This window comes from Neophocaena asiaeorientalis, unplaced genomic scaffold (assembly GCF_003031525.2).
Source record: "Neophocaena asiaeorientalis asiaeorientalis breed wild unplaced genomic scaffold, Neophocaena_asiaeorientalis_V1.1 scaffold93, whole genome shotgun sequence".
Taxonomy (NCBI): Eukaryota; Metazoa; Chordata; class Mammalia; order Artiodactyla; family Phocoenidae; genus Neophocaena; species Neophocaena asiaeorientalis.
In genome coordinates this window covers 2962072-2976035 of record NW_020174273.1, presented here as the reverse complement: position 1 = coordinate 2976035, position 13964 = coordinate 2962072, and positions in this window count along the sequence as shown.

Sequence of the window (13964 nt, the reverse complement as noted above, 5' to 3'; positions counted from 1 at the left end):
TACATAGATCATAGAATTTCTGCAATCATAGGACCCGAGGAGATTCTCAGCCCATTATTTAAAACATTCTAGAGGTCTAGAGATTCGTTGAGGACTATATAATGAGTTAGTCCCAGAGCTGTGCCTGAGTTTACATCCCCTGACTTTCAAATCAGTACTTCTCCCACTGTGTCAGTTGGCCTCCTGAGACAGCCCACTGGCCACATGTGCACAGACAAAAGGAGGTATCAGAAAAACAGGAAATAACAGTTAAGCCCTTCCATTTGTCCTTTCAGAGCCCATCAGATAGTATTTTGCTTCAACCATTGTCTCCTTAGAGACATCAGAGTATTTATTCTTCACCCTGATGATCAGATTTAGACCTGTCTGGGATTTAGGATGTTTGGTGGACTATAAAATCAATGATATTTCCTCTTAAATCTTAAGAGAGGTACACCAAAGAAATGCTGGAATCCAGCAGAGATCTACTGGCCTGGATTCAAGTATAGAGATACACAAGGCAGCTCTGGGTGAACTGAACGTTTGCTGTAACATTTGCAAGTTTGAAGACCCTATTCACACCAGGAGATGCTCTGATTGAAGTCAGGTGAGAGCTCTGGAGCTCTGTCTACTTATCTCCCCCTTTGCTCTGAGTAGCTGCCCCTTCAGAGATCCTTGTGCTTTTACAAAAACACGCCTTGGAAACCACTAGGCTAAATTAGTTGACTTGCAAAGAAATCCTCTGCTTGAAAGTACAGAAATATTACTTTATTCCTTTATTCTTTCTTTAACTCAACAAACACTTATAAAATTAGAGTGATAGATTATGCAAATTTATGCTGTTCTGTGTTTCATTCTAATCTCAGATAATGCTAAGTGAGGTAGTTCCTCAATAATGTTTGTTTTTACCTACCAGTTATTGGATGGTAGAGCACACTTTACCAAATATTTATCATATACATGACTCACTTGATCTTCATAACAATTCTATAAGATAGATATTTTAAATACTCGTTTCACAGGTGAGGCAGCTAAGCCTCGGAAAAATTAAGTGACTTGTCCAAGGCTACTCTCAACCTAAGATTTCTGACCACAAGTCTAGGCTTTTTGGATGTTTTCTGTTGTGGTAAATTAACCTATATGAGTTTGCCTGTTGTCTTTGGTACAATTTGTGAAATTGCTAGTATAGTCTGTAGTCATGAAATCAATCAAACCAGATTTGGTTTATAAAGTACTGAAAACCATTACCTCCGTCTCACTGGACTTCACTAGCTAAGCTAATTTGCCATAGAGAATTTAAATCTTCATGGTGATTATCACTGAAGTTTAAGCATGCTTAATTTTAAGCTGGAATCCTGTATCATTTTCATTAGTATCTGATTCAAGATTCACTCTTCTAGTAGCCTGGTAGTGTTTGTGGGTTCTATAATCAGAGCTGTCTCTACACGTTAAGAGAATTTTCCCTAGACTTTCTTCTCTATTCTTTGTGTGTTGGTGGAAGGAAAATAGGGAGGTGGGTGACAGGGAGAACGATGTCATTCTGCCAGCAGATGCACAAAAAGACCTACAGTTATCTGAACATAACTATTTCACAATTTCAGTGTTTCATGCCAAAAGAGATAGAATTCTGTCATTTCACTCTCAAGCTGTCCTTTCATTACATTATTTTAAAATTCATCACTGTCCATGATGTCCATTTTAATCAAACTTCACTTCATCAAAATAACAGAGATGTGGAAATAGAAAAGTAAGCTCACATTGATTTTCTTCCCGCTCTGTTCCTCTTAGGAGAGTGGCCTCTGAGAGGCACCAGCATGAGCCTTTTATGTGTTCTCAACAGAATGTACAGCTGTACACTGTGCCTGTGCACTGAGCACAGACAGAGGCACACAACACAGTCTGGTCACCCGGTGGGCAAAGAAGAATTGTGGGCAGGAGGAAAATGGCAGTGAGATGTTGCCTGTTTCTTTTTATGACCATGTCTTGCCTGCCTAAAATACGAAATTGGAGAATTTTTGGCTCCAGTCTACAAGTCTGGTCAGATGGAGAATCCTTTTCATTTGGGGAATCATTTTGATCTGATAGGCAGCCATATACTTGTCTTATTTGTCTGGGAGTCCAGTCATCTCCCCTTCTTAACCCTTATACTCTGACTTTCTCACCTTATGGTTAGGAATTTTGAAGATATTTGACATAGTCAGACCTCCAGTGTCTCTCCAATATGAATATTTAATTAACACCCAAGTTCTCAGTCCTGGGAATCAGATGATATCAGCCAGGGTCTCCTGAGGCCACTTTAAACCTAAGCACCCATATAGTATTTCAGCCATGCATTTAGACTTTCTTTCCTTTTTTAGCTCTCCTTGAAGTTTGATGCCAATTAGATGCCACCACCAGGGTGGTTTCCTCAGGTTCACCTCTCCAGGTGTTGGGAGCAAGTGTGTTCAGTGCTGTTTTAAAAGTTATCCAAATACATACTTTTTTTTTTCCCTCCCCAGCAAGGCTAGCAGCATTTTAGCAATCTTTTCTGCACATATTTTTGAGGAGATCCTGATGAGAGAGTACAAGTTGTGTTTTCTGGGTTGAATTTACTGCCTTTCTCAAACAGGAGTGAAAATGAAGTATCTTAGTTTTCATCCGTACAGAGTTTCTGGTGCAGTCCTTGATGTTTTCTCATTTATAGCCTGGTGTGGATTTCCTGCATTCAGCAGGCATTTGATCTTTTTCCCACCAACCTCCTACTTTTTAAGCACAGCAAGGTTGAATTCATAGAGTGTCAGAGTAAAGCAGTTGGTACAAGACTGTGGTATTTTTAATCCCGTCAGACATTGAATTGTTGAGTCCTTGGTTGTGGGACACAAACTGTAAATGTTAGAGGAACTCCGACTCGGGAAGTACCGCTGTTACTTAATTCTTTTAGTCATTCAGCATATATTTATTAAGCCTACCTTTGGAAGTGAACTAGATTATTTTAATTTATTTCAAATATTTTATATTGAGAAAAGAAAAAAATGTTTCAAAGAAAATAAAACAAGAGGGTTCTTTTGTTTATTTATGGCTGTTGGCTGTTTTGAAAAAATGACCATACTGGTTCATGTGTGGACTGAGTCAATATATTTGGGGGCTCTCATTACGGGCCCAATTACTGAATAGTAAATATTTAGTGAGCACATGATTCCCATCACATCTTCTCAAGTCTTTTTCTGAGAGGCTGGTTTGTATTTGCACATGGAAAAAGTGGCATGATTGGCCTGCCTCATTTCTGCAGGAGTGGCGTGTAATTTGGAATTCAGTCCTTGGGATCTTTAATTCATTGCTTTGTTCTCCATCCTCTGCTTCCTTAGGATATGATATATGAGAAAGGATGTTTCTTAAAAATAGGGTATATTCAGGAAATTCCTGACTCTTCATGGTAATGTCAGAGTTTATTGGCTCAGATGATAAAAAAAGATAATTCAAAATCATTTATTTGTTTTTGCAATTGATTATGTACATATCTTCACTAATTAGTTTTATTTAGACTAATTTTAAAAGGTTTTCCCCCAAACACATTAAATGATGACTTGGAGGTTATTTTACATAAGTGTCTGAGGTTATAGATATATTATGAATACCCACATACAGATAATAAAGCATAAATTCTGTATTAATTTTTTTTCTCTTCTGGTGATTTAAATTACTCTTTATACCATCAGGAAAGCAAGAATGGGTTTAGCATATTGCTTATAAGGTGTCAAACGTGTGCTAGATGTAGCTTGCATTCATCTCTCCAGGTTTGTCTCTTCCCAGCCATACCTAGCTTCTCCCTGCTCTCACCCTGGAGGCCTGACAGATATGGACTAGTCAATTGACTCTGGTCTTTTGGCCAGTGGGAACTTTGGCAGTAGTTCAGGGTGTTCTCCGTAAATTTTTACTTTGGATGGCTGCATCCCTCTTTCAGAGGTTATCATCTGATATGATACACTGCCCTTCTGGGTTCTGGTTACCTCACCCTTCTTCTTTTGTGCCTAAGAGTAGTAACAGATCCTCTGGTGTTAAAAGCTCTGAGTTACTAGTTACTACATCTTACCTTATGATTCCCCCACACCCTCCTGCACCTTCGTACGTAGTCTATTTGTAAACAAACTTATCCTCAAATTATCGTGGTTTGAGTGTGCTGTCTATATCCTGTAGGGGCCCCGAATGATTAAAAAGGAAAAAAAAAAAAGATACAGAGCTCAGAGTACAGGGTAGCTGTGTATTACTTTCATTTATAAACAATGAGGGAACTGATAGAGGAGGAGGAAGAATAAAAAATGGCTACTCACTTTCAGATTTCTTAGAAATAGTACTTAAAACTCCTAGGACAAACACATTTATTATTTTCTTTCTGTCCCAGACAAATATAATATATTTATATTTTTTAACCTTGTGTTTGCTCACTATTGTACATAGCTCAGAATTTTAGTGAAGGCAAATTTACTCATGTACAAATATGGGTGAAGAATGGCCATAGTTTAGAACCTCCCTATGGGTAAGAGAATTCTTTATTCCTGAGGTTTTATACAAGTTTCTCCCTCTGGCCCTGGGATGATCCCTTATTATCTATGGAAATCCTGCTGTTGGAATTCCTAAGGATGACTAATAATCCTGTCAGTACAGATTATATTTAGTCTTTCCTTTGTCAAGTGACTAAAGGTATTGGGTATTGTTTTGTCTGTTAGTCACTGTAGTGCTCTCTCCTCTATTCAACAGCTACAGAAACTATAGCATCCTAAATATATAAAGTCTAAACCCTAGTCCTAGTAGAGCATTTGGACCGATGCATGGCAAAGGACATAATCTCCGCTCACTCAGGACTTTCATACCTAGGCAAAAAACATAATTTTGTATTTTTTAGCTTTTTGTTTTGAAATGATTTTCAATTCACATAGAACTTACAAAAATAGTACAGAGAGTTTCCATGCCCCTTTTCCTCAACTTCCCGCAATGATAACAAATTACATAACCATAATGTTATATTTTATTTCTAAAATATTTTTCATAGAATTGATTTATTTCTGTTCTCTGTATTTCAGTTTCCATGAGCTATTATTAAAGAGCCTCCATCTTTCTATTTTTATTTTGGGAAAAAATAGGATGAATTTTAAGAAGGAACAAACAGTATAATAAACAACCTCACTTTTCTAGAAAGTAGTAGCTGGGCAGAGAGTGAAAATGCTGCTCTGCTGATAGAATTTTTAGCAGTGACAATTAATATTGATTTTTTTTCCAAAGCAAAACAATCGGGTATGATTTGTTACATACCAGAGATGCTTTCCTAACAGTGCCAAACTATATTTGGGGGAAGGCTGTATAGTCGGCCTTTGTTAAAAAAAAAAGAACAACAAAGAGAGGTGGGAAAAACTAATATTTCCAATATTTAGACTTATTACAGCTAGCACATTTTTCCTGTTTATAAAACCGTTAACAATGTCTGTCTACAAAATTAAATCTGACAGGGTATATCAGGATATTTTATTTCGGGAACATTACTTATTTGAATATTTGATGACAGTTCCCATTTCATTGTAAATTTCTACTCCTATACGCTTAGGACAGCTAGGCCCATGCCCCTGATAAGACCCCCTTAATTTTGAAAGAGTCTTTAAGAAAAGCAGTCAGGACTTCCCTGGTGGCGCAGTGGTTAAGAATCCGCCTGCCAATGCAGGGGACACGGGTTCGATCCCTGGTCTGGGAAGATTCCACATGCGGCGGAGCAATTAAGCCCGTGCGCCACAACTACTGAGCCCGTGCTCTAGAGCCCGCAAGTCACAACTACTGAGCCCCTATGCAGCAACTACTAAAGCCTGCACACCTAGAGCCCGTGCTCCGCAACAAGAGAAGCCACCACAATATGAAGCCTGCACCCTGCAATGAAGAGTTCTGCAACTAGAAAAAGCCCATGTGCAGCAACAAAGACCCAACGCAGCCAAAAAAATAATCAAATTAATAAATTAATAGAAAAGAAAGAAAGAAAAGCCTTCAAATTGCCAAGAGTTGAAAATTTAGAATAGTGATTTTTATGCTAGCCTTCACTTTCTCACTACCCTATCATAGTTATTATCCTTTCTGATGGCTGTGAATTATTTTGTACTTCTATAAAATAATTGATATTATTTGATGACTGTGAAATGATTATATTTTTGTTCAAATAATCCTGCCCAACCGAATCCTGTTTGCTTACTTATCTTAGATTCTGCATTCACTCAGCCGATGAAGGCAAGTGGAAACAGGCTGATCTCGCTAGCAGTCCTTCTGGTGTAAAGAGGTAGGCCATTGGTCTTCTAACAAATTATTGTGTATTAACCACTTTTCACTAAAGAAAATTCTATTGATCAGGAAGCAGACACAACATATAAAAACCAATAACTTTGTAAATGACCCAGATGCCAGTTTCCAAGCATTATTTGAAGTGTTTGGATTTAAAATTGGAGAGGAAAAAGTGCTTTTAACTATCTAGATAAATGGATTTTAATGACAGCTAATTTCCAAGGATGTATTTATATAACATAAAGCAAATTTAAACCACTTTTAAACCATTCAGTTAATCCATTTATTGTGCTACTGTTGTGAACAGCAGAGTGTATGAGCTTTGCAGTTCTTACGCACCCTCATTTCAGCCCACTTTGCAGGCAAGCCAAAATATTATCTCTGTTTATACTTACAAATTGTTTAGGCAGGATTTGAATCCAGGTCTGGTGACTCCAAATTCTGACTTTTCAGTATGCCATTTTGACCAAGACCATACTAAAGTGAAGAATGAGTAGGACCATCTTAAGTAATAAAATGTACAAATTTTCTTTCTGCAAATTATTCATTTTTCGAGTTGTACTATTTGTTATTTAACTTTGTACTCTCAAGCACAATGCTAGACTTAGAGGAGATGGCCAATCATTATTTTGAATTGAATTGGTGTTGTATAGGCATTCCAAACTTTTCTTTAATGAAACTAGGGCTTTCTGCTTTTCGCTCTCCTCATCTTAGTTCCTTTCCAGTCTCTTCTTATTTTCCCAGGTGTCGTTGTGCATTAGAACTTCATTCCCAGATCCTAAACATAGAACTTCAGCTCTCCTACTCCCTAATCAGATTCTCCTTTGTGCATAGTAGAGGGTTCCTTTTCAATACATTTGTGTAGAATATTTCCCATATGTGTTTTTTTTTCTCTCCATAGTCTTCACTCCAAACAAAATCTTGACAAAGAAAATCATGCCGTTATCTTGGTCAGTGGTGTTTGTTATCAGGTTTCATTTCTTGAAGCACCAATATAAGGAATCAACATTCAGGGCTTCCTGTGAAGACTTCAGAGGGACTGTACCCTAGTTCTCACACTTGCTCTTAGCTAGGGAGATGATGACATGTTTGTTTTGAGTGGTCTTTACTTTTTGCCTCTACTCGAAGTTGGTAAAAAAAAAAAAAAGTAAGGTTGGTTTGTTCTGGGGAGGAAATTAGAAATCATTTAATGCTGACCTGATGTTAACTGAGGGCAGGGCTGAATTTAAGCAGCAGAACTGGATTGTGCTGATTTCCAGACTTTGAATTGTGTTGACATTCACAGGAGCCATGTGGGGCCAGTTTCGAGTCAGAAAATCACAAGTTCCAAAAAAATGTACGGAGATACATCTATGGAAACAATTTTATGACTCTAATGGCCTATCTTCCCCACTGTAATGTGGGAGAATAGTCCTAAAAGACAAACTGCATCAGTCACCACTGGAAAAGCCTGTTACACCCTGTTCTGGGTTGGAGTGGCCCCTGCTATGTACTCTGCCTGCACTGAGAGTTTCTAGTGAGGAATCCACCATTTCTCTTGGAAGCCCTTCCAATTCTCTGTCCATTACAGCTTTTTCCGGACAGGGAGACATGTTTTTTGCAGCTGTGTTTGGCCAGATGGTCCCATGGGGTCACTCTCCCAGGCTCATCCCCATCATGTCCAATTATGTGTGGGCCACAGAACTCTGATTTGGACTGGAGCTGGGGGGAAGAAAATGGAGAATGCTGTCAGTCAGCTGAAAAATTCACATTTTAGTGTTACATTTTTGCTCTTAGTTAAGCCTCCAGCATCCCTGTCCCTTGTCTCTTACAAATGTCAGGTATCAAACGTAATGACATCTAGCTTTAAGTTTTATCAATACTTAGTTTTCACAGTGACAAACTGGTACCTCCAAGACCCAGTCCTAAGTCCTCACCACTGTGGTTACATCATGATGGGGATCTAGTGTCATAAGTGGCATGAGACATTCACCTGACCAGCACACCAAATGTTCTTGACTCATTTTCAAGCAGTTCTCTACTGGAAAATCATAACTTTCTGGCTGCTGACATTCCTGGGTCTCTTTCCATAACCTCTCATTCCTGCTGAACAGCTGTGCTTCCGATTAGTTTTCTCTAGAGATATTAACTTTTCAGCACTCTGAAACTTTTGAAGTAATGGGAACAATGGGCCCATCTTTGCTTTGTTAAAGCCAGCTTGTCAGTTATGACTCAGAAAACTTCCAGAAAAGACACCTGAAACTACACAAAAATAAGAATTCACTTAAATGTTTCTTAAGACAAATGTGAGTCTTGGCATTATGAGAGTTGTGACTATCTATTTGGAGTAAGGAATAATCTCATGTTTACTTGTGTATATTTCTTTTGTCTATTTTTTTCATATATTTTGAGAAACAAATATTTGGTTATCAGTATCACATGCCAGTTCTCTGAAGATTTGAGTGGAGAATGAATGGTCCTAGTTGCTGAAGATAACTGTACATAACCGCTTTTTTTTTTTCTGTTTTCCTGACCATCCAGTTTAGGTTAGATTCCATTGTTACATGCTCTCATTGAATGGCGTTTCTTTTATAACACTCACCATTCATTTTATTAAAATAAAAAGTGCCTTTTAAATTTCTTCTTCTTTTTTTAAATAAGTTTATTTGTTTTCATTTTTGGCTCTGTTGGGTCTTCATTGCTGTGCGTGGGCTTTCTCTAGTTGCGGCGAGCAGGGGCCACTCTTCGTTGTGGTATGTGGGCTTCTCATTGTCATGGCTTCTCTTGTTGCGGAGAGCATGGGCTCTAGGCACATGGGTTTCAGTAGTTGTGGCACGTGGGCTCTGTAGTTGTAGCTCGCAGGCTCTAGAGCACAGTCTCAGTAGTTGTGGCACATGGGCTTAGTTGCTCCACAGCATGTGGGGTCTACCCAGACCAGGGATCGAACCTGTGTCCCCTGCATTGGCAGGCAGATTCTTAACCACTGCTCCACCAGGGAAGCCCCTAAATTTCTTCTTAATAAGAGTATATAATGAGTGTTAATAAATGAAACCATTTTAATTTCACAAGTACTACTTTCTGTCCAGGAAACTCAATGAGGGAATATATTTATATGCTAACAAATTGAATGCAAGAATAAATCACCACTTAAAGGAATGCTAAAGTACAACTGCAGGAAGATTTATGAATTTGCTAAAAGATGTTTCTTCCTATGGATTTATACCAGAATTAGGTATTTAGCACTTACTTCTACAACCAACAGAATGTCAAGTTCTTTGATGAAGAAATGGCTGACCCAACATTGATTGATTACCCTAAGTATATATAGGCAAAAAGATGGAGCAATATGCTTACTAATTATCAGGAAATGTCCTGGGGAGGAGGTGGGACTTGAGGTAGATCATGAGAGTTGGATAGGATTTAGTATTGTATAAAGAAGGCAACCCAGAGAAACAAAGCAGAAACCCAGAGGAGGAAAAGAACAATATGGGTTTAGCAGAGAACAAGATCTCTGACTTTATGAAGCATTTGTGTAGAGTTTTGGTTCTAGTACATAGTAGAGGCTCACTTACTATTTATTGAATGACTAAATGATCCCCTCCTCAATCCCTCTCTTCTAAAATTAAATTCCATTTTCTGCTCCTTGGAGAAAATGTTCTTAAAAAAATTTTTTTTCTTCAACCATGACTATACATGCTCTCATCTATTCATTAGAATATTTTGTCAGGTCGGCAAATTTTTATAGTTTAGTTAGTTCTTGTTTTCCTATTACAAACTAATGTTAAGGTATTATCATTCCCCACAGTGCTGGCCCAGAAAGTCAGATTTGCCTTTATTTTTGAAGTCTGTTGTTTAGCAAGTTTGAGTTAGATTTCCTGGATCCAAATTCGTGTTTCCAAATTCGTGTTTCCAAAATGCAAACACGAATTCTGTTAACTGAGGCTACCTAAACCAACTAGTTGCCAACTAACTAGATTTTTAGACCATCAGCCCTTGTTTCTTTACTGTATTTCCCATAGTTTTTCAATTGCTTTTTGTATAAGGGTTTTTTTGGTTTGTTTTGCTCAAAACACAGAGTTCCTCCTCGTATCCCTGCCCCAACAAACTGCCAGGAAGAAAGTATGAGTCATAGGAAAATGAAAAAGGAATGTATTAAATCTTGGTATGAGATGACTGCTCTTCTCATCTAACAGAATTCTCATTTTCTGCCCCAAATCACTTGTTCCCATTGAAATAGCAACAACTGTAATTCTATCTAGGGGTGTGTGAGTGTGTGTATGTGGTGGCGGGGGGAAGGCAGGGTGGGTGATGTTGGGAAGTACTAGAAAAAAGAGGGTGTGAATCCCTTATTATTCCCTGTTTATGAATATATCTTTGGGTCCTGGTGGTCTGGTTGGACCTCTGTGGTGTTTGTGATGGTGATGGGGAGCTTTGAAGGGTGCTGAGCTAGTATGGCACACTGCATCAGAGTTCTTTTGTAGTGGGAATAACATTAATAAATACTGGAAGTCAACCAGAGTGGGAGACAAGCAGACTAATTGCAGATTTCACCTTCTCATCCCAGGTGACTCTTCTTTATAGATGTAGTCCTGAATTTGGTCTTTTAGCTTCCATGTGAAACTAGTCAAATTTGAGAAGTTTTGGTCTGTTTGAACAGAAAGGAAGTAGGGAGAGGTGAAAAAAAGAGATAAACGATGGGTATATCAAAGTAATATCCTAAGTACTGTGTACCGATTCTCAAGATATTTACCTGTTTGCATTTAAAAGATTTATTTATTATTTGTATTCTTATGGGAAAAAAAGTAGTTGACTTGGAAGATGTTTGCAAATAATAGGGAAAATAGAGAGTTGACTTGGAAGATGTTTGCAAACAATAGGGATTTGTTTTTTTATGAGCCCAGGTGGATTTTGGTATGTTCTGGCTTTCCTTGATGTAGTTATATTTCAAATAATTAATTGCCTTGCATTGCTTTAAAAATTGTTTTCCTTCTTCTTTTAAAAAAATTTTTTTTAATTTATTTATTTTATTTATTTATTTTTGGCTGTGTTGGATCTTTGTTGCTGTGCTCAGGCTTTCTCTAGTTGAGGTGAGCGGGGGCTACTCTTCGTTGAGGTGCGCAGGCTTCTCATTGCGGTGGCTTCTCTTGTTGCGGAGCACGGACTCTAGGCATGTGGGCTTCAGTAGTCGTGGCACGCAGGTTCGGTAGTTGTGACTCGCAGGCTCTAGAGTGCAGGCTCAGTAGTTGTGGCACACGGGCTTAGTTGCTCTGCCGCATCTTCCCGGATGGGGGCTCGAACCCATGTGCCCTGCATTGGCAGGCGGATTCTTAACCACTGCGCCACCAGGGAAGCCCCCTGCTTCTGTGATTTTTGTGTGATAATATTTGAGGGAAGTAGAAGTAATATCCATTGCCAAATTTTAATTAGTGGAGTGGTACTTATTTAAAAAAATTTTTCATGGATCTCTTTTTTCCCCTTTTCTGTAGGAATAAAAATTAAAATGAAAAATTCCTTACATCTTAAAATGCTAAAAATATTAGCTCAACATGATTATATGAGTTATCAAAAACTTTGGAAACATGGTATTTACAGTTGTTATCTATTTCAGTTTTGCATGATGAGAATTCAGTGTTTACTATGTTTACATTTTTTTTTTTTTTGCGGTACGCGGGACTCTCATTGTTGTGGCCTCTCCCGTTGCGGAGCACAGGCTCCAGACGCGCAGGCTCAGCGGCCATGGCTCACGGGCCCAGCTGCTCCATGGCATGTGGGATTTTCCCGGACCGGGGCACGAACCCGCGTCCCTTGCATCGGCAGGTGGACTCTCAACTACTGCGCCACCAGGGAAGCCCAATGCTTACATTTTGATTTTGGTGTTACTTACATTTCCTCACCTTTCATATTTCATTAAAGAGATACTCTGACTTTCTAGTCCCTGACAATCCCTGATGGCAACTCTTTCTCTCTAGGAAACCCAGCCTTTCTTATTAATGAAGTCCAGATCTGAGTCACTAATCCACATTCATAGAAGCTATGACCAGGCTGATCAGAAGTAGAATCCTTCAAGTAAACAGGTCATCTTAAAGAATTCTTCCTATTATAGTTATGATTCTTTTTTGTAATCTAAAAATACAATTAAATCCCTTTTGGCCACATAAAAAGCCAGATTTCCAATTCAAAAATGACAACAAACACAGGGGTTGACATATCAAATACCAAATTAGTACCACAGGAAAGCTTGGATTTTCTAAAATAGGGGGAAGAATACAAATCATATCACTTGCACTGATGGGTTGCCAAGTAGTACATAAACCGACTATCATTCTTATTAAGCAATGATAATACATATTATGATAATTCTGTCCCAATTTTGTCCCTTTATTTAAATGTTCTGTTAAAAGTATTAGTCAAAACTCCTTTTGGCAAATGTTTATGGTGTAATATGCTTCATAAAAGCACCCCTTACTCGTATTATGCTTATGATGAAAATCTATTTAGCTTCTTTTGTTTTATCTGACATATTTGAAAATTGTCTTTAAAAACATAATTTTTCATTAGTAAAGGGATATTACATTATGACTTTCTTTTACATGGTTTATTCTCTTATTGACTTTAGTATTTGCAAAAATAAATCAATTTATGTATTATGTTTTGGTAAAGCATAGCTACACCTGTACAAATTTAAGTTTCACAAAATATTTGTGAATCCCAAAATCAGTATAAGTTTGATTCAATTGCAGAAGCAGTAATTGAACACCTATTATCACTACGTGAAATTATGTAAAATAAGATCCTTCTTTCCTTTTTTATTGCTTCCTCTGGAGAGTATCAAGTTCCATGAGAGCAGGGATTTTGTTTTATTTCAACTACTGAATTCCTAGCTTTTAGAATATTTTATGGCACATAGTAAGCTATCAATAAATATTTGCTGAATGAATTCACTTATTAAAACAAAGTTTATTGAGTGTCTATAATGTGTCAAATATCTAGGCACTGGGGAGCAAGCAGTGAATAGGCCGAAGTACTGGATTTTTGAAGTTTACTTTCAAATCGGAAGAGATAGATAATAGCAAACAATTAAATATGTAATATATCTGGTGTTACTACGTGCTGAGAAGAAAAGTAAAGTAGGTCCAAGGGGATAGAGGGTAGCATCTTGAGAGAGAATTGCTGTCTTAGCTAAGGAATTATGTGAAGGCCTCTCTGAGGAGGTAAGTAAAATGGGTGAGTGTTACTGTCCCTGTGCCAGGTGCCTTAGGGCCACTGAAAAAACATGGGAGACCTGGTCATTGACCATAAGGTGGTTATAATCTGATGACAAAATCAGTATTATATATCATATTCATACCGTGTCTAGGCATAACTGCCAGGCATACAGTGCTATGGGAACAATGTTTGGAGAATGGAGCATAACCAAATATTTTTAGCAAATAAAGTACATGGTTGTGGGGTATGGGTTGACTGTAGAGAGGCTGAAAATACAGAATTGAGTCTAGGCTTTGAAGATTCTGCCAGATTAAGGACTTTGTGTCTCAGCCAATAGGCAATGCGAGACTGATGATGGTTTTTAGATTTGAAAAGGAAGCAATCAGATCCGTATTCTAGAAAAATATCTTTGGCAGCGTAATGGAGGATGGATTAGAGCATGAGAATAGATGAGCTGATGTCTTAATAGAATTTTTGTGATCAAATATTACTTGAAATAATAGACCATT